General features: G+C 46.1%; 1 long non-coding RNA gene across 1 annotated transcript; it reads right to left on the bottom strand.

The window, feature by feature from the left end:
* Positions 1-1489: 1489 nt before the first annotated feature.
* On the bottom strand, positions 1490-13822 carry LOC120098891 (uncharacterized). Its single transcript, XR_015645279.1, has 4 exons — positions 13670-13822; positions 5736-6173; positions 1974-5643; positions 1490-1688 (listed from the first exon to the last, which is right to left on the bottom strand). It is a non-coding gene; the product is annotated as an uncharacterized LOC120098891 (long non-coding RNA).
* Between the last annotated feature and the right edge of the window lie 9186 nt (positions 13823-23008).

Here is a 23008-nt window from a genome sequence, read left to right on the forward strand (position 1 = left end):
ATTTACATTTCGATTGTTATTCCCTTTCCTGGTTTCCAGGCAAACATCCCCCTAACCCCTCCCCCCCGCTTCTATATGGGTGTTCCCCTCCCCATCCTCCTCCCATTACCACCCTCACCTCAACAATCACGTTCAGTAGGGGTTCAGTCTTGGCAGGACCAAGAGCTTCCCCTTCCACTGGTGCTCTTACTAGGATATTCATTGCTACCTATAAGGTCAGAGTCCAGGGTCAGTCCATGTATAGTCTTTAGGTAGTGGCTTAGTCCCTGGAAGCTCTGGTTGGTTTGCATTGTTGTTCATATGGGGTCTTGAGCCCCTTCAAGCTCTTTCAGTCCTTTCTCTGATTCCTTCAACGGGGGTCCCGTTCTCAGTTCAGTGATTGCTGCTGGCATTCGCCTATGTATTTGCCATATTCTGGCTGGGGACACATACTCTTAACTCCCTGGCCGTGCCTGGGGTGGACTCAGGTAAGCACAGCTTCTGTCCCAGTGTCTGTCCCTCCCAGCAGTACTATGGATGGACGCTCTGCCAATGAGGCTATGCATATTTATTTGCTCTTGTTGCCAGCATTCCAACCACATTCTCTGACTCCTGTGCCTTTAGGCAAGAAGCAGTGCAGGAGAGCACCTAATTCGGAACAAGTCAGTTCCTGTTTCCAGGTCAGAGTTGAAAGTGTCAAAAACCCCCAGGCTCCACCAGCCAGTGACTATGACCACAGGCCTCTACCGAAATTCTCTGCAAGGAAAAGTGGTGTGTGTGGCTTTTCCTAGCAGGGGAAGCCTGAAGGACTCACTGTAGAAACTTTGGCAATGTCTCTGACTTGCTGATAAATCATTTACTTACGAGCTGAGGTAGAGATCAGGAATCAAACTGCAGGAGTGAAGGGTCTCTTTATGCAGACCATTATGCCGCACGGAAGAGGCATGGAAACCTTGAGATCCGTACCAGGGAGTTGATAACTCAAAGCGTCATGTGCACCCAGCACTGTAATAGACAAGGTCTCTGCTACCCGCACAAGCCATACAGGACCAGAACAGAATCACAAACATGAAGGTGACTTCTTGATGGAAGTACTCAAGCCAAATTTGGGGAACAGAACCCCAGATCTACTGGGGGAAATGAGTCAGGTAACCTGGAGATGTTCAGTGAAAGCCAAGCAGCGTCGAGACTGCCTACATTATTATCGTGATTTTAATTAACATTTGTTTAGACAGAGTCTCAGTGTGGAGCCCAGGCTGGTCGTTAGCTTATGATGCTCTTGCCTCAGCCTCTCAGAGCCCGTGATCCCAGGTGTGCACCACTCTCCCCGGCTCCTTATCACCTTATCAGCTGGCGCAGAACGGTCATTAGGGCAGGAGATAAGAATAACACATTTAAGAAATGGAACAGGACGTTAACATTTGGTTAGAGGGTTTTGTTTTGTTTTTGTTCTGTTTTGTTTTTCTTTTTTCTTTCTTTCCATCTTCTTTTTTTTTTTTTTTTTAATTTTAGAGTAGAGGTCCGAGCTAGGTTTCAGAAATGCTTTAGAAATTGAGGATATTGTTCCCAGGAGCTAATGCTTCCATAGCTGACTGCCTCATGCATAATTTCTTCCTCTTCAGAAATAGTAAAGCTCTCAGCCGAGTAATCTCTGGAGCTAGCACTTTGTGGAAACACTTGGTGTACCACCGTTGAAGACAATGTTGAATCTGTGGATATTATATTTATTATTTATCTCTGTATTTTAGAAAGACAATTCCATAGACAGCCTCATGAAAACATTTTAAATTCTGTTAATACTCTACTTGGGTATTCTATTTTCTTTTACCCATACCCACCCCCCATACACACACACACACACACACACACACACACACACACACACACACACACTCACACACACACACACACACACACACACAAGACAGGGTCTCTCTGTGTAGCCCTGGATGACCTAGAACTCCCTCTGTAGACCAGGCTGGCTTTGAACTCACAGAGATACGTTTGCTTCTGCCTCCCGAATGCTAGAGTCAAAGGCGTGTGCCACTGCCGCCTCCCAGTTCATTTCAAAATCCTTGCTAGTGTTTCTTCTATTACATTTCTTTCTTAATCTTCTCTTCCACTTCTCATTGTGCTCCATTGAGCCTCTGCTCCGTGCCTGAGTGAATGGTGGGCAAACTCCCTTTGAGTTTCTAAAGGCCAGTTGGTGAAAGGTTATGACTTATACAAGAGACAACACATAATGTCCCATCTGCAGTTCCTGTCTCTAGTCTCTGGTACAGGACAGGGAGAAAATGAGAACGCCACACAGTCCTTTAAGTCTCTGTTTGACTTTTTGAGACAGTCTAAGTGACCCGAGAGTTCTCAGTCACATTAGTACGGAGAGTGCATGTGTATGCCACCACACCCAGCTTTTAAAGTGTTCTTAAAGGCAGAGTCGTACATCCTGGATGACTGCCCTGAAAGCAAGAGGAACAGTGTTTGTTTAATGGGCTTAAGGTGGGAACCACTCAACTGCTACCTGTCCAGAGTAATGAGACAATGGTGATGTCCTCCGGTACCATTTCAATGCGGGCAATTCGGGCAATGCGGGCAAAAGGCTGCCTCAAACACACACCGGACATCTTACTGTCCTGAGCAGAGAATTGACTATTGTTGGATCTAGATTAAAAATCTAGCGCTGTTGGTTGAAATAAAGACTGACGTTCTGTGGGGAAATAGAAAGATATTTAATATGGACCTTGATTTAGAACCAATACTCTCCAGTTAAAGGCTTCTTAATTTGTGAGGCCATTTGCTTGGCTTCTAATGTCTTTGAAGAACTTTGAATAATACTCCCTATTTCTATGCGGTGTGTGTGTAGGGATGGGAGCGCTCTTACTTCATAGTCCTGGATAGTTTCAACTGGAGCATTCCCCTGGTCTCTGTCTCCTGAGTGTTCGAATTATGGGCTTATGTCCCACCCAGTGAACCCAGAGACTCCGATGCCTGAAGTTTTTCTTCTGACCCTGCCTTGGGGCTCAGTGCTGCACTGCCACTGCTGCTGGGATCCCAGAAAACGATGATTATTACATCTCAAGTTTACACGGGGAGTAAAGAGCTGGGAAACCAGCACATGGCCATCAGGGTCGGGCCTGTCCACGGAAAGCCCCTAATCCAATGTCAACTGAAAGTCTCAGGTCTTGTAACACACGAGCAGATAAAGGAGGATTGTTTAGCACGTAGAACTGGCACTGAGTAAAAGAAAGATTATGTAAATATTGTGCCATTAAGTATCTTGGAACTCCAAACCTGGACATCAGCCTGGGGCAAGTGGCTTGCTGAGTGGAAGAATGGTTGTCTAGCCAAGAGGAGGGGCCTGTCCCTGCAAACCCAGCTCTCAGGAGACCTGGCAGGAATAGCCTGGATTCAAGGCTGGTCTGGCTACCTAGTGAACGTTTGGTCTTGAAGAAGGAAGGAAGGGAAGAGAGGGAGAAGAGAGGCAATGGGGTGGGAATGAGGAGTCAGAGGGGAAAAGGTGGGTGGGGCTGTATCTCAGTTGGCAGAGTGCTTGCCTAGTATACAGGAAGCCTCAAGTTCCGTCCTTAGTACCACGTAAGCTGGGCATGATGAGGTCACACCTGTCATTCCAGCACATGGAGGCAGGAAGACCAAGAGTTCAAGACTGGCCTAGGCTACCTCGAAAGTTCAAGGGCAGCTGGTCTTAAAAGAAAAAAAAAATGAAAAGAAGAATGAAAACATGGACAGAAGGAAGGGGAAAGGAAAGAAAGATTACCTGGTACCAATTGCTCTAGGGGTCTTTGTGGCCCCTGACCATACATGGTACTTCCAGTTTAGGAGCAGAGAGAGGACCGCGGTTAATGTTATGCTGTATCTGTAATCATCTAGACTCTCATTGCTCAAGCATGGAAATGAGATGTGTACGAGCAATGGATCCTAGTCTGTTCTTTTACATGTGTATGTGTATGTGTATGGTGTTCATGCATATGTGTATTCACACATGTGTGGTGCATTGTATGTGAGTATATGTATGTATGTATGTATACATGTGTGTATGTCTGTACGTGTGTATGTGTGTATGTATATGAGTGTATGTGTGCATACATGTATGTCAATGCATACATGCATGTATGTGTGTATATGCATGTCTGTGTATGTGTGCAAGTATCTGTATATGTATGTGTGTATGCATGTGTATATATGTATGTGTATATATATGCATGCATGCATGTGCATATATGCATGTATGTATATGTGTGTACGTATGCATGTATGTGTATGTGTATATGTATGTATGTGTGTATGTATGTGTATATATATGTATGTGTATGCATGCATGTCTATATATGCATGTATGTATATGTGTATGTATGTGTGTGCATGTATGTATGTGTATGTGTGTATATATGTATGTGTGTATGCATGCATGTATGTGTATGTGTATATGTATGTATGTGTGTATGTATGTGTATATATATGTATGTGTATGCATGCATGTATGTCTATATATGGATGTATGTATATGTGTGTATGTATGTGTGTATGCGTGTATATATGTGTGTATATGTGTGAGGTGTATGTGTGTATATATGTATGTGTGCACGCATGCATGTATATGTGTATATGCATGTATGTGTATGTGTGTACGTATGTATGTGTGTATATATGTGTGTATATATGTGTGTATGCGTGTATATATGTGTGTGTATGTGTGTGGTGTATGTGTGTATGTATGTGTGTGTATGTATGTGTATGCGTGTATATATGTGTGTATATGTGTGTGGTGTATGTGTGTGTATGTATGTGTGTATATATGTGTGTATGCGTGTATATATGTGTGTATATGTGTGTGGTGTATGTGTGTATGTATGTGTGGTATATATGTGTGTGTATGTGTGTAAGTGTGTATATATGTATGTGTGTATGTATGGATGTATGTGTGTATATGCATGTATGTATGTGTGTATAATGTATGTGTGTATATGTGTGTGTATGCATGTATGTGTGTATATGCATGTATGTGTGTATGTATGTGTGTATGTATATATGTGTGTGTATGTGTGTGTGCATGTGTATGTGTGTGTGTGTATGTGTGTATACATGCCCATGATTGATATCAGGGGTCTCCTTCCATTGCTCACCACCTTACAAAGCAAGGCAGGGTCTCAGAACCAGGACCTTGCCTTTTGAGCTACTCTGGCTGGCCAGCTTGCTTGGGCACCACGACTTAGCCTTTGTGAGTTGGGATGTCTCCATTTGATGTCTACATAGTGTGTGGGGAGCTGAGTGCTGGTTCCTAAGCTTTGCACGGAGAGCTCTTTCATTATCTACTAAGCCACGTCTCACTCCAGAGCAAGTTAACAGCTATAATACCCAGTCAGTTCTACTCCCTGTCAACAGTTTAGGTTGTTTGATTTGCATTTAAAGTTGTAGAAGCAATTACTGATTTAATAGAACCTATGCATAACTGGGGGAGGGGTCATGAACCCCACAGGATTTCCATCCAAGGATAAGTACAGGCGTTTTCTTCATTACTGTGACCAAGTTCTCCATCACAGTGACTGGAGGGAAGGATTTATTTTGGCTCACAGTTTTAGGGATGCAGTCTACCATGGTGGGAAGGTAAGGCAGCCAGGCGCATGGTTGCTGGTCACACTGCAGACTCTGTCGAGAAGCAAAGAGGGAGAATGGTGGGGCTTCCCTTCTTTCTCTTTCACTTGGTACAGAAGCCCAGCCCACACTGTGGTGCTACCTGCCTCTAGAATGTGTTGTCCTCCATTCACTGGGCTTCTTAGCAACCATCTCATAGACTCGTCTTAGGGTTTTCCATTGCTGTGACCAAAAGCAACTCGGGGAGTAAAGAGTCCATTTCATGCTACATCTCCAGTAACCGTCCATCACCGAAGGCCCTGGAGGCCGGAGCTGACGCAGGGGCCATACTTACTGGCTTGCTCCTCATGGCTTGCTGAGCCTGCTTTCCCCAAGGTGAGTCTAAATCCAGTCAAGTAAACAGTGAAGGTCAACCAACACGGTAAAAAGTAAAATTGGAATACAGGCTGGGTGTGCAAGTTCAAGGCCTGCTTCGGCTACAAAGCAAGACTGTCATTTAAAAGAAGTTAGCAGGGGCTGGGGATTTAGCTCAGTGGTAGAGCGCTTGCCTAGCAAGCACAAGGCCCTGGGTTCGGTCCCCAGCTCTGAAAAAAAGAAAAGAAAAAAAAAAAAAGAAGTTAGCATTCTTAATAATTATGTCATCAGTCTGGGCGGCGGTGGTGGCACATACCATTAATCCTGGCGCTCAGGAGGCAGAGGCAGGTGGATCTCTATGAGTTCAAGGCCAGCCTGGTCTACAAAGTGAGTTCCAGGACAGCCAGGGGTACACAGAGAAACCCTGTCTTGAACCCCATTCCCCCTAAAATTATGTCATTAATGTAGGTTTACAGGAGATCATTGATGAGATGTCACCAAGTATAAGGTTACCTCCTGCTTGTGACCTACCTTCCAGACATAGGAACTCATGCCTATATTTGCTTCAGAAAGCCTGCTCAACATTTGCAGACTGGAATGAGAGTGCAAATGGAGGCTTGCATACCATATGTCTACATTTTTAAAAAATCTCTGCATCTAGCTAAGAAGCTGTAATATGAAATATGTTATGTCCTATTGCCTTGAAAAATATATCTTCAGGAAAACCCAGAATAGCAAGTTTGAATATAGAATTCTTCAACTCTTTTAAGTTTTGCCTGCTTTCCCCAGAGGGCCCTTCTCTGCTTTGTGAGACTTTTGTGGTGAAATCGAGGAAGTTAACTGAAAGAAGCAAAGACTGGTTTGGGCTCAGGGCTTCAGAGGGCTCAGCTGATGGTCACTTGGTTCCCTCAGCTCCTCTCATGCTCAAGCAGGACACTGGTGTGAACATATGGTGGATCAAAGTTGCCAGGAGAGAGAGAGAGAGAGAGAGAGAGAGAGAGAGAGAGAGAGAGAGACAGACAGAGAGAGAGACAGAGAGAGACAGAGACAGAGAGAGAGAGAGAGAGACAGAGAGAGAGAAAGACAGAGAGAGACAGAGACAGAGACAGTAAGTGAGAGGGAAAGGGAGAGACAGAGACAGAGAAAGAGACAAAGAGATGAACAGACACCAGAGGGAGACTGAGACCAAGACAGGGAGACCAGGAGTGTATTTTAATTTTTCACAACTTATTTTTAATGAATGAGTTCCTAAATGCTTTAACCTCCCTTTTAGCCCACCACCCACCAGAGGTAGTGGGAAAGAAGGGATACAGTGGGGAAGTGGACCAGTTTAGAAAGGTTCTTTGGAGAAACTCTCATCTGTGTTGTCTAGAAATCAGCTGCTCAGTCCATAGGTTAGCAGTGGCAGCTCGATCCACTTGCAAGCACTTCATGGTATACCAGTAGTCCAGTTCAGTAGAGTCCAGATAGCAAACACAAATCAGCAGCACTAGCACTACCTAGCAGAGATAGCCAGGCCTCAGCCTCAGCACGGGTTAGTAGGCTGGACCAGAGGAATGCCAGGAGAAGCTCTCAGCTGTGCCTCTCTCAGCAAAGGGAAGATCAGCGAAGACTGGAGACTAACAAGCATTGAACAGATAGGTCTATAAGCAAGCCTAGCTCAGCCCCATCACTGTCCGTCAAGTCCTTTTACACTTTCTCCAAACCTCATGTGTCTTGCCTCAGCACATGCACTTGTCTCAGGTGACATCACTCTGCCAATCAGCCGAAGACTGTGGGAGTGGAAAGAAACTGGAGTGCACCACTGGAAGTTTCTTCGTGTCTCTCTATGGAGTCCTGACAAATGCAGCTGAACTACGCAATGTAAGGTGGACCACTATATGTGTATCATTAGCAAAGACTCCTTCGTTACGTCTGCTTGCTTTAGCAGAACACCCTCTCTCCTGTGTCTGCTTCATGAGTCTGCCTTAGCCTTTCACACCTGAGTCCACTTTAACAAAATGTTCCTTCACATGTTTGCCCCAGTAAAATGCCATCCAACCAACTTTCCAAAGAACCCTTAAGTTTCCACTTCATGGGAGACTGAGACAGAAACACAGAGACAGATAGGGACACAGAGCAAGAGTAATTCCCTTCAAGAGTCCACTGCAAGACTCACTTTCTTCAGCTAGCTCTGCCTCCCTGCCTCCTGACAGCCTATTAATCTGTGAATTCATCAATGGATTAGGCCCCTCATAATTCAACCATCCCCAGAGGTTTTACCTCTGGACACTGTCCATCGGGGTCCAACCTTTTGGGGAATATTTTAAATCCAAACCACTGTATCTACTCTCCCCCCAAACTGTCCCATGTACTAAAACACCTCCGTGTGACTATTTCATCCTGCATTTACAGCTATCTGCTGGTCATGTCCCAGGCCTAGTAGTGAACACAGTCAAGGAGCAATCCATCTCTGGAGCTCAGTAATGAGAAAACCCCTGAAGAGGGTTCAGTGCACAGGGAGTTCTGCATCCTGGGTAGTAAGGAGAGATCTGCAATGTGGTGAACACCGAGAGGACACATCCCCTGGCCTCTGTGATCGTTCCACTGTGGGGAATGATGTGCCTGGAAGGCAGAGGGAGACCCCCTGAGTCATGAGGGGTCTAGGGAAGCAACCCCCCTTTTCTTGGGTATTTCTGCTGTTTTAGCTTAAGGGCACAGAATCTGGAGGAAGAAGGGACAGAGAACAATCTCTTCTACATCCGGAGCTGTTTTCAGACTTAACTTTATTAAACAAGGGCTCTGGTATTTGATGAAATTTGGTCTTAGGAGAAACTTGCTTTGTGGGGCAAGGGGTTCAAGGTCCAGCTGTGCAGCCCTGGCTGTCCTTGACTCTTGCCCTCGTCTCCCTAGTATAGGGACTACAAGCATGTACCATCACGCTGCCCTGAAACATTCGTAATGAGTCCATTACATCACACGTTTCTCAGGGTGGGGATGTATAGCCCCTCTGTGTTCAACCACAGGAGGATACTTATCTATTCTATCAGTGGTTCTCAACCTGTGGGCCATGACTCTATTGAGAGTCACCTATCAGATACCCTGCATATCGTATTTCCATTACAATTCATAATGGGAACAAAATTAGAGTTATGAAGTAGCAACAAGATAGTTTTATGGTTGGGGGGTCATCAGAACAAGAGAAACTGTATTAAAGGATTGCAGCATTAGGAAGGTTGAGGACCATGTCCCAGGTAAAACCAAGTATAGCTCCAGACTTCGTTGCACCGGCCCCTGTGCCTGCTGGGCTGGGCATGTACTGAATGAAGGATTAGTTGGGTCCATTGACAGTTTCTATTTCCCTCACAGCTTCAGAAATAGAGTTCCCATGCAGCTTTTTGCATTCATGAAAGTGAGTTCCTCTCAGCCCACTGTGGACCCTTCATAACGATTCTGATGCCACTGGATTTTGAGTGCGAGGGTGAAGGAAGGGTTAGCCAAAAGCCTCCTCATCTTGGCAGGTGAGCTGAGAAGTAAGGCTAGGTGACCATGAGCCTGGATAATTTAAAGGCTTTCAGAAAATGGCAATGAGTCAGAATAACAACCAAGCAAACCCCAGCAATACCCAGACATCATGTTCTCCACGCACGTGAGGTGGCAGGGGGAGGAGGGGAGGAAAGGCCTGGGAGACAGTCAGATGCTTGGCTCAGTGGTGCCAAGAGTTTATAAGACATTATGGTTTGGAAATGAAGTCTCTCCCAATGACCCATGAACTGGGGCCTGGTCTGTGTCTTGGTTCCATTGCTGTGAAGAGACACTATGACCAAGGTAACTCCAGGGACAGCATTTGATTGGGGCTGGCATACAGTTTCAGAGGTCCAGTCCATTATCATCATGGTGGGAAGCCTGTCAATGTGGTGATTTGGAAGGAGCTGAGAGTTCTGCATCTTGATACAAAGGCAAGCAGGAGGAGACTGGGTTCTGCAGGCAGCCCAAAAGAGGCTCTCTTCTGCACTGGATGGAACTTGAGCATAGGACCTCAAAGCTCACCCCCACCGTAACACACTTCCTCCAACAAGGCCATACCTCTTAGTAGTATCCCTGTGGGCTAGCGCTGAAATACATGAGTCTATAGGGACCACACCTATTCAAACTACCAGTCTTCAGTGCAGTGTGGGGCAGGCCTTGAGAGATGGGTAGATCAGGAGGCCACTAATCTCTTCCATAGGTGAAACCAGGGGTTCTCAACTTGTAGTCTGTAACATCTTTGGGGGGATCAAAGGACATTTTCATGGGGGTCATATATCAAATATTCTATATATCAGATGTTTACATTATGATTCATAACAGGCACAAAAGTACAGTTATGAAGTAGCAACAAAAATAATTTTATGGTTTGGGGGTCACCATGGCATGAGGACCTGTATGAAAGGGTCGGTCGCAGCATTAGGAAGGGTGAGAGCCACTGGATTAAACCATTGGTGGGAGCCTAATTCCAGGAAATAGGTCCTCGGGGAAAGGTATTTTTAAAGGGTAGTTTGGGACCTTGCCCCTTCCTTCCATCTTGTCTGCCATGATATAAGTGGCTCTCCCAGCTATGTACTTCTGCTTTTGGGACTAGCAAATACAAACTTTTAGAACCATAGTGATGGTTGGCCCAGGGAATGGCACTATTTGGAGGTGTGGCCTTGTTGGAGTAGGTGTGTCCCTGTGGGTGTGGCTTTAAGACCCTCATCCTAGCTGCCTGGAAGCCAGAATTCTGCTAGCAGCCTTCAGATGAAGATGTAGGACTCTCAGCTCCTCCTGCACCATGCCTGCCTGGATGCTGCCATGTTCCTGCCTTGATGATAAAGGACTGAATCTCTGAACCTGTAAGCCAGCCCCAGTTAAATGTTGTCCTTATGAGAGTTGCCTTGGTCATGGTGTCTCTTCACAGCAGTAAAACCCTAACTAAGACAATCATGAACTAATTTTTCTTGTGATATTTTGTGATAACAAGAGAATTTTTAAAAATCCTGTCCCTTCCTTGACACCTTACAAACCCTAGTGCCAAGGAGGCAAAAAGCAGGAAGATGCCTGGGGCTTGCTGCTCAGCTAATCTTGCTAAAGCAGTGGGCACCAGGGTCAGTGAGAGACTACAAGGTAGAGATTGAAGATGACACCTGATGCCAACCCCTGGCTTTAACACGCATGCCCACACAAGTGTGCATATATACACATGCCTATATGATATACACACACAAAAATTAAAAACAATAAAATTATGAGTATGAATTAAATGGTCTCTGTGTATATATGTGTATGTGTGTATGTGTGTGTGTGTGTATGTGTGTGTGTATGTGTGTCTGTCTGTATGTATGTTTGTATGTACGTATGTATATATCTCAAATCCATGTTGCCGATAATTTGGTATATTAGTTAGGGTTTCCATTGCTATGAAGGGACACCATGACCAAGGCAACTCTTAGAAGGAAAACATTTAACTGGGCCTGGCTTACAGTATCAGAGGTTCAGTCCATTATCATCATGGCGGGAGTCAGGGCAGCATCCAGGCAGACGTGGAGCTGGAGAAGGAGATGAGAGTTCTACATCTTGATCTTTTACTGCCCAGATTCCTAGGTCGTATGGTTCTTGTTGGTTATTAAGCACTCTGGTGTCAACAACACTAAGTGCCTCCTTTCCTGTCATGCATAAATGGACCCTATTCTCCAGGTACAACAGAGAGCCTTTGTTCCAAGTCCATGGGCCCTGAATCACCAGTGACAAGCGTCCTTCCGCCCATTTCCAGTAGCCAGCCTGAATGGCCCTGCTTGGGTAGGCAGCAGGCCTCCAGGCTTTGGTGTAACTGAAAACTTCCTTTACCTCCACACAGTTTGACTGAGCGCTCACTTTTGTGTGCGCGGGCCCAGCGAGACTGAGGGTTGTATGGTTTACACGTGTTTAATTTAAGGCAGGAACTCATTTCTTCTGGCCTCATGTATGTGCTCCCTCCAGCCCCACCACCTCCATTTTCACGTGAAGCAAGCAAGGGCTAACCAGCTTTAACACACTGTAGATGTCCACTCCCCCCTGCTTTCGGAAATCTTCCTAGAACGATCGCTCTACCTGGAGGCGAGTACAGCCTGGGCAGTGGCTAGACAGACAGATCCTCCACCTGCCTGCTCTGTCACAAGCTGGCCCAGGACCTGAGTATTGAGGCTGTTAAGAGGGAGACAAAGTGTGTGTGTGTGTGTGTGTGTGTGTGTGTGTGTGTATGTATGTATATATGTATGTATGTTGTTTGTATGTATCTCAGACCCATAGTCCCGGTAACTTGGTATCTTAGTTAGGGTTTCCATTGCTCTGAAGAGACACCATGACCAAGGCAACTCTTAAAAGGAAAACGTTTAATCGGGGCTGGCTTACAGTTTCAGTCCATTATCATCATGGCGGGAAGGAGACTGTCTTCTGCAGGTATCCAGGAGGAGGGTCTCCACCGTGCTGGGTAGAGCTTAAGCACTAAGAGCTCTCAAAGCCTGTCTACACAGTGACACACTTCCTCTAACAAGGCCACACCTCCCGAGAGTGCCACTTCCCATGGGCCAAGCATATTCAAACCACCACACTTGGTGAGTTTCAGGGATGAGGAGGTGGCTTTGCTGAATGGAAGTGATAAAAGGAAGCCTAGCTCTGTGATGCCTCCTTCCCCAGGGATTTCCTTCACCTTTTCTCATTTTCAAGGGTCCACTGTGATTCCTCCGTGTGACCCTCTCTCCTCCTCTCTAGCCACTGTGGCCAGCAGATATTCCTCAATGACTCTTCTCTCTGGTACCCACTCCTATGTTCCTACTCTTCTGGTGAATGTGTGAGGAAACTGTTCTCATGAGGCCTCAGGAATGTGAGCGCCTGAGGGCCTCTCACCTGGGTGTAAGAGGCGAACAGCGTTCTATAACCAAACACTGGATGGTGAATAATGGATAAGCAATGAAAACTTTACTTCTCATAATTCTCATGTCCAGGAAATACAAAACCAAGCTTGGTGTCCAGTGAGGCCCATTGTGAGCCTCAGGAGGGCACGTGGGAGAGTGGCAGGGTCAAGAGCATAAAGGTCTTCTTTGGTAAGACTCTTGATCCCATTCATGATAGGGGTCACGGTCTAGTTACTCCCTTAAAGGCATGACCTTTCAGTACATTGACCTTGAAGATTAACAGCCAGCATGAGTGTTAGAGGGTCACAAACATTCAATCTGTAGAATAAAGGAACGGGGAAGGGCCCTGTGTCCAGGAGGGCAGTTTGGTGATCTTGTCAGAGTTAAGCCTTGTCAGTCTCTTTTGGACAAAGTTGTAAAGCAGGGCGTGTGCTCCATCCTCAGCCCCCCCCTTCTGAAGAATCCCTCTCCATCTCCGCCCCAGCCCTGACCACAGCTCTTTCCAACCAACTCTCCCCACCAATAGCACCTTTACCTTCTTATCACACCAGGATAGAAGGGTGCAACGGCTTTGCCCCTTCTCAGGACCGTTTGTCACAGTATACAGTGAGTGAAAGGGTCTATCCCCTGCTAAAGGAATATCAGGGCTGAAGTGTAGAGAGGCCCATTAGACTTCCTGTGTCACTGACAGATCAAATCCAAAATTTGCTGAATGGTCAAAATGGCCGTTAATTTGTTTACCTTCCGGTTGTTAGTTCGTTATCCTGCCTATTTTGTTGTTTTGGCTCCTATTAAAAGTGAATTTAGAATGGGCACAGGCACTACGTAAAAAGGCCTACCTGGCTCCTCACTTACGCCGCCAGCTGAGTAAAACAGGACGGATGAAAACCTGACCTTCTTGCTTTCCATTGGTATCGACCTCCTTCCTTTTAAGACCTTGGGTCAGACGACTCCTTCCCTGAGCATGCGCAGTGTAAGCGCTCAGGGCGTCTGGAAGTCAGTGATACAATGTGTCTACCTGCCTGCCTTCAAGGCTGAGGTTCACAGAGATGGGAGTAACGTAGGCGTGTTTCTGCCCGCATTTCACCCCTAAAGGTGCCCGAAAGTCTCCCAGTCTCAGTCCTGAACACTGTCCTGTTGTCGTCACCTTAGACTCCAGAAAAAGCAGACCTTGTCCGGCAGATCAGGCTGTGGTGAGCTCATCCGCCAAGCCCGAGCAACCGTCTCCTGGGAATCAGATTGATTGCCCCCTCCAACAATACAGACTTTTTTTTCAAGCTGTCTTGCAGAACCAGATCGAGATAATGATCAATCGGACCACATTTTGACCAAGACTGCTTAATTATGCATAGCTCTTGCCTCCTGTCCCGATTCTTCCTCTACTTAACCTAAAAATCTCGTCGACCCACCAAAGGGGTTGAAACGTTTCCTTGTCTTTCCCTAACGGCTACTTTGCCCTGTCTTGTCACCATTACTTCTATTAGCTTTTGGGGGCGGTGAATGTTTGGACTTGACATGTTGGAACAACCTGAGGTAGGTCTCAGGCCTAAGACTCTGGTTACCCAGAGTTAAAATATAGATTTTTTTTTTTTTTTTAGTCGCCTAAAATTTGTAACTAAAAGAAAAGTTTCTATACTCTAGCGTGTCGACTTAACGCAGCAAGGTCACCTTACACAGAGCCTGGCATTTTCTAACAGGTCATCTTAAACAGTGTAACTTGGTAGCAGTTGTTATTCAGGGATGTTTGGACGAATGAGGCTTTACAAATCTCCATTCTCTGCTGTGGAGAATGTGGTCCTAGGTCAACAGTGTTGGCATCATTTGGAGTTTGTTAGAATACGCTGGCTCCCGGATACCACTTACACCCTGGAAATCAAATCTTCATACTGTAGTGGTCCCAGGTAATCTGTAAGCAGCCTACACCCTGAGGTCTGCAAGGCAAACTTGCTGATCTATAAGAATGCCTACTATATTTTAAGCTCTGGTTCCCGTTCTTGGAATCTTTGAACATGTTCGGAGTAGGTTAAGTCCACTGAATTATATATTAAAAAAAAAAAAAAAGAACAAAATTCCCCCAGAAACACTCAAGTTTGGGACCCATCAAAAGAATTCATCCCTTTCCACTGGAGCAGAAGATGAGACTGGAGTGACAAAATGGCCTGCCTATCCAAACTGTCACCAGGGTGACGCCAAGGTTCCGTACACAAAAGTAGTAACGATGTTATTTATTAAATGCAATTAGTCTACACTTGAAACAATTTGTGCCAAGAAATTCAAGGTGTTCTAGTCTGTGTTAGTTGTTAGAACAAAACAACACAGACCACATGACTTAGGAAGAAACATCTCTCGCAGTTGTGCCCTCCCCCCACCCCCAAACAAAAGCTCTTGGGATTGAGTCAAGGGCCTCTCTCTTGTTAGGCTCTTTATCGCTTAGTGTGGCCTCAGCTCTCTTCACCTTTCTTTTCAAGGCCTCATTAAGTTGTCTGAGCTAGACTTAAACTCACTCTCTACCCCACATTTATCCTGGATTTGTGATCCTTCTCCCTCATCCTCCACGGTCGCTAGATTTCTGACATATAGCACCAGGCCTGGCTTATACTTCTAGTCTGTAAAAGCAGGCATCTGGCTGAGTGGTGGTGGTGTGTGCCTTTAATCCCAGCACTCAGGAGGCAGAGGCAGGTGGATCTCTGAGTTCGAGGCCAGCCTGGTATCTCAAACAAAACAAACAAAAAACTCCAGACGTGGGTTTGGGGATTTAGCTCAGTGGTAGAGCGCTTGCCTAGAAAGCGCAAGGCCCTGGGTTCGGTCCTCAGCTCCGAAAAAAGAAAGAAAGAAAGAAAAAAAGAAAGGAAGAAAGAAAGGAAGAAAAAAGACAAACTCTGAGAGACACTAAATTTGATGGCACCTTGCTTCATGTTGTCCCCTTAGTCCCAGCTTCCAGGGCTGTGAGCAGCCTAAGCAGACTATGACAACATGCATTACAGTGCGCTAAGCTGCAGGTAGAATTCTGTGCTACTTAGATTCTGTCATCTGGACACTAGTCGTTAGTCATTTAAGAAGAGGGACTCGAAACTGAAAAAATGCCTCCATAAGATTGGCCTGTAGAAGAGGCTGTGGGGTATTTTCATGATTAACGATTAATGTGAGAGAACCTACCCCACTGTGAGCAGTGGCTCCCCCGGACAGATGGTCCTGGGTTCTATTAAAAAGCAGGCTGAGCGAGCCACAGGGATCAAGCCAGGAAGTGGCACTGTTTCATGGTGTTGTGATAAAGTCGTGGCTCGCATCCAGACAGACCACACCAGGCCAATGCTGTCTTGTCTCCCTTGGAAGAAGTTTATTGAGGATGATGGAGAAAGAAAGGAGGGGAAGAGAAAAAAGAGAAAAAGAAAGAAGAGAGAAAAAAGAAGGGGACAGGAAACCGCCTTTTACTTAAACTGTGACATGACTGCTCCAAGGTGAAGGTGGGAGCTGAACCAAATGTATGCTGGGAATGTCTGGCCATTGCCACGGCAACAGATGCGCACGCAGGTTCCTGTCGGTGACGTCGCTGCTGGAGTCGAAAGCGGTTCCTGATATCAACGTTTCTCCTTCAGGCTTCTACTTCAGGAAGTGACTTTTCTCAAGAGTAGACTACTCAGGATGCATAAGCCAATCGAACCTTTTCTCCCCATGTTGATTCTGTCCACGTTTTCCATCGTGACGACAGGGAATGATCTAGAACTAAGTAGGACAGACACCAGGCTTATCACACACCAGTAGGACATTTGCAATCTTGTGCAGAAGAGGACAGAGGCATGGTCTCCCAGAAACATAGCAAGGATAACAAGACAGTCCGTAATAAGGGCCGCGTGAAGTATGTAGACTCCAGATGCCAAGGGAGCGCTATTAGACCAGCGTGTTTGTGATGGATACTGTGAGCTCTCATCTTGTTAGGGTCTAGACTCACCCAGATATACCTGTGAGGAACTTACTGATTAGGTTAATTGAGGTGGGAAGGCCTATGTATCCCGAAGGTGGGAAGTACCATTTCCTGGCTGGGTTCCAGGACTGAGTAAAAAGGGGAAAGACACGATCACATGCGGTTTATACAGTCTGGGGTTCTCTCGCCTCACTTTCTGACCCAGGATGTGAGGTGACCAGCTGCAGCCAGCTCCTACCACCTCAACTACCCTGCTACAACAGACTAGACCCTTGAACGGTGAGCTGGAATAACCCCAAGCTTGCGTACTTTGCTTTTGCCTGGGTGTCTTATCACAGCAATAGGGAAAAAGAAACTAAGACACCTTTCCGGAACAGTTTGAAGGTCCCTTGGGGTTCTTGAATCATGAATAATTAACTTGAAACTGATAAACTTCTAAACTCGCATGCAAAGAAAATGTAAACATAATTTGTTATGTAAATGAACAGGACTTTCCTCCTATAGATGGTCTTTAACATTTGCAAAGGGGACTCATAAAAAAATAATCACTGTTACTGAGGGGCTGGGCTGTCCCTCAGTGGCAGAACACGCCTTTATCATGTTTAAAGTGCTAAGGTCAATCAATCCCTTGTGCCATCAGAGGGGGCACAATTCAGTTTATTGGGACAGCTATAGATAGAGACTAATACAGATGTAACATCGATCTGCAAACCCTACTTTGAGCTAAGAAAAGTAAGTTCTGATCCTAACGGAACACTGATTTTCCTGAACTTTCATGAGGTTGTGTTTCTAGCAGGCTTCGTGTATGTTAAAATTGTACAAACAAGGCTTTGTATCTGTATATAAAAAGAAACTAGTCTCCGGGCTCAAGATTAAGCACGGGCTTTTCACCTGGCCTGGAGTCCAGCGGGTGGGGGAGGGGCAGGGCAAACTTCTACCAGCCCAGGATCCCCCTGGGGCTGCCCTGAAATGTAGATCAGGAGGTATGGGGTAGGTTTTAGAATCTCTAGTCATCTCTACAAGGTCCCCGGACTGAGGTTGCAGCTTTCAGAAGAAGAAGAAAGAACGACGGGTTAGAGGAAGCAAAGACTTCACAAAGAAGGGAATACAAACAGACCTTTGAAGAAAGAATGGTCTGGAGCTGTCAACCTCCCCTGACGCCTGGCTGTGGGGAGACAGGGGGGCGGGGTGTCCCTAGCCCACCCTGCCAAAGCCAGTGTGCGGCTTGGAGCCAATAGCCTGCAGTCCGGCCCAGTCTCGCTGTAGGGGTTGAGTCTGGCAGACCCCAGCCAAGTTCATTTCCTTCAATAAATCCAGCAGCTTCCCCTTTGATGAATACTGTCAGAGCTGGAACACGTGGTGTTAACAAAATATGGTTTTAATTTGGGACCCGCTGCACTCACGGTTAAATACTTGTGTATACAATAACAGCTTCACAGCCAGACAAGTTAATATGCCCGGGCCGAAAATGGCTAAGCCCATGAGGATTCAGTTATACACATTTCTGCTGCTCTGAAAAGCAACCTAATCACCGTCATCAATTTTAATACTCCAGAACTTCTCGTGAGCGTGGAGGCTTTTAAAGGGCAGCCAGTTTTGCCTCTACATCCAGTGCAGAAGCCACACATTTGTTTCTCTGATATTTTATACCCACTTATTGTCATATGTTGTTTGACATTCAGGAAACGGCATGCTGTTTTAATCAACAGCTCAACGCGGCATTCAAACTTGACGGTCCATAGCCCCGTGGCAAAGGCGGGAGGGGGCGGAGAGAGAGACGGAGTTGGGGGAGGAAGCCAGACTTGGGGGTTTAACAACAGACAGGCTTGTTGTGGCGAGCCTCAGTCCTGGGAACAGAAACTCTTAGTGTTTCCGTCAGGCTCGAGTGTGTCTGCCTTGGAACAGCCCAGGGAGAGGAGAAAACTGGTTAGACCGGTTTCGATGTGGCCCTGGCAGTGGACAGTGCTGGTAACTGGACCTCCAGGAGAGCGGACAATGAAGCCTGGGGCTTCCAGACAGTGGGTCACAGGAACTGTGTGCGGCCATTTCCTGGTACACCAGAGATCACAGCCCCTGGCTCGGAACCTTACTGGGAAACAGAGCTAAGAAAGGTCGGCAGCAGGTGTGCCGTGGGCAGTCGGCAACAGAGACAGCAAAGAGTTCCTGGAGTCTGGGTTCTCTCAAATGACTGGAGCTTCCAGGAATAGGGAGGGAGGTGAACTGGGTCACGCCTTAAAAACCGAAAACACCCAGGAATCAACGAATAGCCTTAAAGGACTGGAGGTTTATTCCTAAGGCATAAAGGGAGCTGATAAGATTTCTTTGACCATCCTGGCGGCATCTGCATGCTGCATTTAAACACATTTTTCCTATTAGTTAATTAACTTTAGATCCTAATCGCAGCCCTCCCCAAACCTCCTCCCACCTGGCCAGGAGTGAAGTTCAGTAGTAGAGGACTTGCTTAGCATTCTCCGTCCCACACCGTACCCAGGATTGAAAAATAAAGGTATTTTTCCTTCTATTATGTTCTCACTTTGAGAGAACAAGACTATACCATTCCCTGAGCAGCAATTTCCCAGTTAATTATTCTCCGACAAATCCTCTGAAGCAATCTTTAAACTCTGGTGTGAACTCTCTTCTTTTTGGTGCTGGGGACTGAATCCAGGGCCTGTTGAGAGACACCTCTAACCCTGAAACCTTGGGTACCTGTGCACAAGTGTGTGTGTTATTGTAAAATATCATGATACTGAAAGGCACTGACAGAGATGGTTTTAATTAATTAATTTTTCTTCACGCTTTCTTTCTTGTTCTGTTTTGTTTAGGACGGGGTTTCTCCGTGTACCCCTGGCTATCCTAGAACTCACTCTGTGGACCAGGCTGGCCTTGAACTCAGAGACCGACTTGTCTTTGCCTCCCTCTATTTTTCTTTCTTAATAAAAGGTCCTGCTACGTACGCAGCCATTCTGACTGCCCTAGACCTCGTCACGTAACTCAAGCCAGCCTTGTAACTCAAACATGGCAATCCTCCTGCTTCAGTCTCCTGAGTTCTGGGATTATAGTGTGCACCACAGAATCCGGCAATGGGCATGCCTCTTTATGATGAAGGCAAGTTTTTTTCTGGGCCACGTAAAGCTATCTGTTCTAGGTGAAAATGTGTAGGCTCAGCCAATAGGACTGAGAGGATGGGGGGGGGAGTGAGGGGGGCTACCAGGGCAGAGGTCTCTGGCATTGAAGCCTTTGAGGTCCTCTGTTTTCTCTCATTTGTTGGATGTGGAGAGAGAGGCAGTATCCTCGCCCACCTCCGGTGTGTTGGCTTGGAACCATGGAGACTTTAGGCACACGAACATTCATTCGGGCTGTAGCTACCTTTTGCACTGGCTTCTTTTTTCCCCCTTTGGATTGCTTCCTCGTTAATGGAAGGATCGGGAGGAGGGTGCGTGTTTTACCTGAGAAAGAATTCAGACTTCTAATGGTATAGAGATTGTGTGCCATTAATGGGGGGGGGGGTTCCCACATATTCGTCGCAGCAATGAAACTCTATAGGGACAAGGGGTCAGTGGGCATTTAATACAAATACCAAAATTAGTAAGTAGAACAAGCCTCTAATTGGAGACCTGGGTTCTACCTTAAAAGCTATTCTGCACCTGATACCTTTGAAAGACACCGCGATGGCATCTAAATTTCATGGCTTTCACTCAGAGCAGGTCCCCAAGCACGCTACTCACGAAGCACTGACCCAGCCTGGCACCTGTGTTCTGCAGCCCGAGCCCAGGGGCTGATTGGAGGAAAGTCAGCATTTCTTTTGTAGACTCTGGGGCTCTCTGATGTCTGCCCATTTCACTCCCTCCTGGTACCTCAGCTCCATTCTCCTCCAATATCCTTTCTAGCAAGCGGTTGCAGTTTCTGCATCAACGTACCTCAGTCCTTCTAGTAACTAAGAGCCAAGATTGCCATCAGGGAATGCCCCCTCACCCACAGTTCCAGAGGGGCAGATGTAATTGAACGCCTCTGAACGTGGGTGGAGCATCCGGGCAATGCATAGACCAATCGTTATGGCCTCCCACTTCACGGCCATCTGATTGGTCTAGACAGAGCCTATGAGAGACGGTGATGTGTTTTCCTCTCATTTCTGTTTTGGGTACCCGGGAGGATGTGAGCATCTCTTGTCCCCTAAGGGCCACCATAGGAATCCAACACCAATTGTAACTGTAGTAGCCAGAGCTGAAAGCTGAAGTGAAAACAACCAAGTCTCTGCGCCAGCTAGGGACAGTGGCACGCACCTTCGATCCTGTGAGTTCAAGGTCAGCCTGGATTACTTAGTGAGTTCCAGGCCAGTCAGTACAGTACAATGAGACCCTTTCTCAAACATGAATAAAACAGATTTGTACGTGTATGAAAATATCATGATAAACCTATTATTCTCTAATGTCTATATCTATCTACATATACATATACATACACACACAAACACATGCGCATGCATACTATACGCATATACTTACCTGTACTTATGCCTATGCATATATACATACATATACACACACATACAAACACACACAAATGCACATGCATACTATACACATACATATACCTATATGTCTACCTATGACTATGCAAGGGATATGCCTACACATGTGCATATATGAGTAGATATATGCATACATATATATAAGTATTCTGATAATACTATCTGAGCCCAGTTATCCCAGGGAGCCAGCCCTACCATGAATCTTCACTTAGGTCATTCTATACTGTTTTTAAGCTAAAAATTATGGTAGGTTTTCTGTTGCTTGCAGTCAGAAGACAGATACACCCATTTCCCCTCATTAACCCACATTGAAAAAAACACTTTTCAGAAAGTCAATCCATTCTAAATTATGTGGCCGATGGTGCATGCCTGGGATACCGGCTACTCAGGAAGCTGAACCTGGAAGATTGCATGATCAAGGAATGCCTGGGCTGTGGTGCGAAGTCGAGGTCAGCCTAGGCGATTTAGTAATAAATAAAATTAATTTTTATTTATAAAACAACAAGTAAATAAGCCCCCAAATACAAAGTTGAAAGACCCCCAGAGAGGACCTTTCCCTCAGGAGGAGTCCCAAGCGCCCAATGACCGAGCCGAGTCCACTCGGATGCAATCAGCAAGAGGGTTTATTGGAAAACCCAGGTACCTGCGGGCACACAGTCTCTTCGGAGGACTTGCGCGCCCAGCAGCTCCAGCATGGGGCTTTTATAGGGATTGGGGAAGCAGAAGCGGGCGTACAGAAGCAGATGCATAGTTACGGGGATTGGTGGATTCAAACGAGGCACATAGACATGTTCACATATGATTGGCTATTTCACATGATGAGGTAATAAGGTATAGCTACACACATTGGCAGGTTTGGGGCATCCTGGATGTCGGGGGCTGGGGGCTTATCTCTTCCTGCCAGGTGGCCTGTGAGTGGTACTCCTGGTCTGTTCTTCATTCCTTTCCTTTTATGGTCTGTTAGTTTTCACGGTGACTCGGCCCTAGGTATCTGGGCGTGCCTGGGCTCGTTCAAGCCTGTTGCAACTCTGAGTTAAGACTCATGGGGTGGGTCTTTCAAAGTAAACAGGATTAGAGGTATAGATCCGGGGTTTGTTCAGTCACCACCACTTGAGGACTAGAAAAAAAAGGACTGGGGAACAGGAAGTAGAACAACACGGGCAGAATAGTTAGGGAACAGGAAGTAGAACAACACGGGCAGAATAGTTAGGGAACAGGAAGTAGAACAACACGGACAGAATAGTTAGGGAACAGGAAGTAGAACAACACGGACAGAATAGTTAGGGAACAGGAAGTAGAACAACACAGACTAGTTCAAGGATGAGTCCTTAAGCAAGACTTTAGCTTCAACTATTCATCCAGTCAGTATTAAGTCCCTGAAATATGTTGTTGTAAAGAAACTTGGGGAAACATGCTAGAGAAGACTCTTCCCATAAATGGGAATATAAAGCTTCACTTTAGTCTTTTGTGCTAACTTAATTTGAACTATCAGGAAAAGACAAAAAAGATGATAGATGCTAGCAAAACCATTCTAGACCTAGTATGAGCGGGAGACCTTATACCAGTGTATCTACCGAGCTCTAAAATGGGGTTGTGGGAGTTGGAGCATTGGTCAGGGCTTCCTTATTTTTGTCGTTGAGAAAGAAACCTTCAATAATGGTGAGTTACATTACCGTTTATTTTGTCACTAAGGATACATGGGCAAGTCCACGGAGCCACCCTTGAAAC

Source organism: Rattus norvegicus, chromosome 20 (genome assembly GCF_021556685.1).
Source record: "Rattus norvegicus strain SHRSP/BbbUtx chromosome 20, alternate assembly SHRSP_T2T, whole genome shotgun sequence".
NCBI classification, from domain to species: domain Eukaryota; kingdom Metazoa; phylum Chordata; class Mammalia; order Rodentia; family Muridae; genus Rattus; species Rattus norvegicus.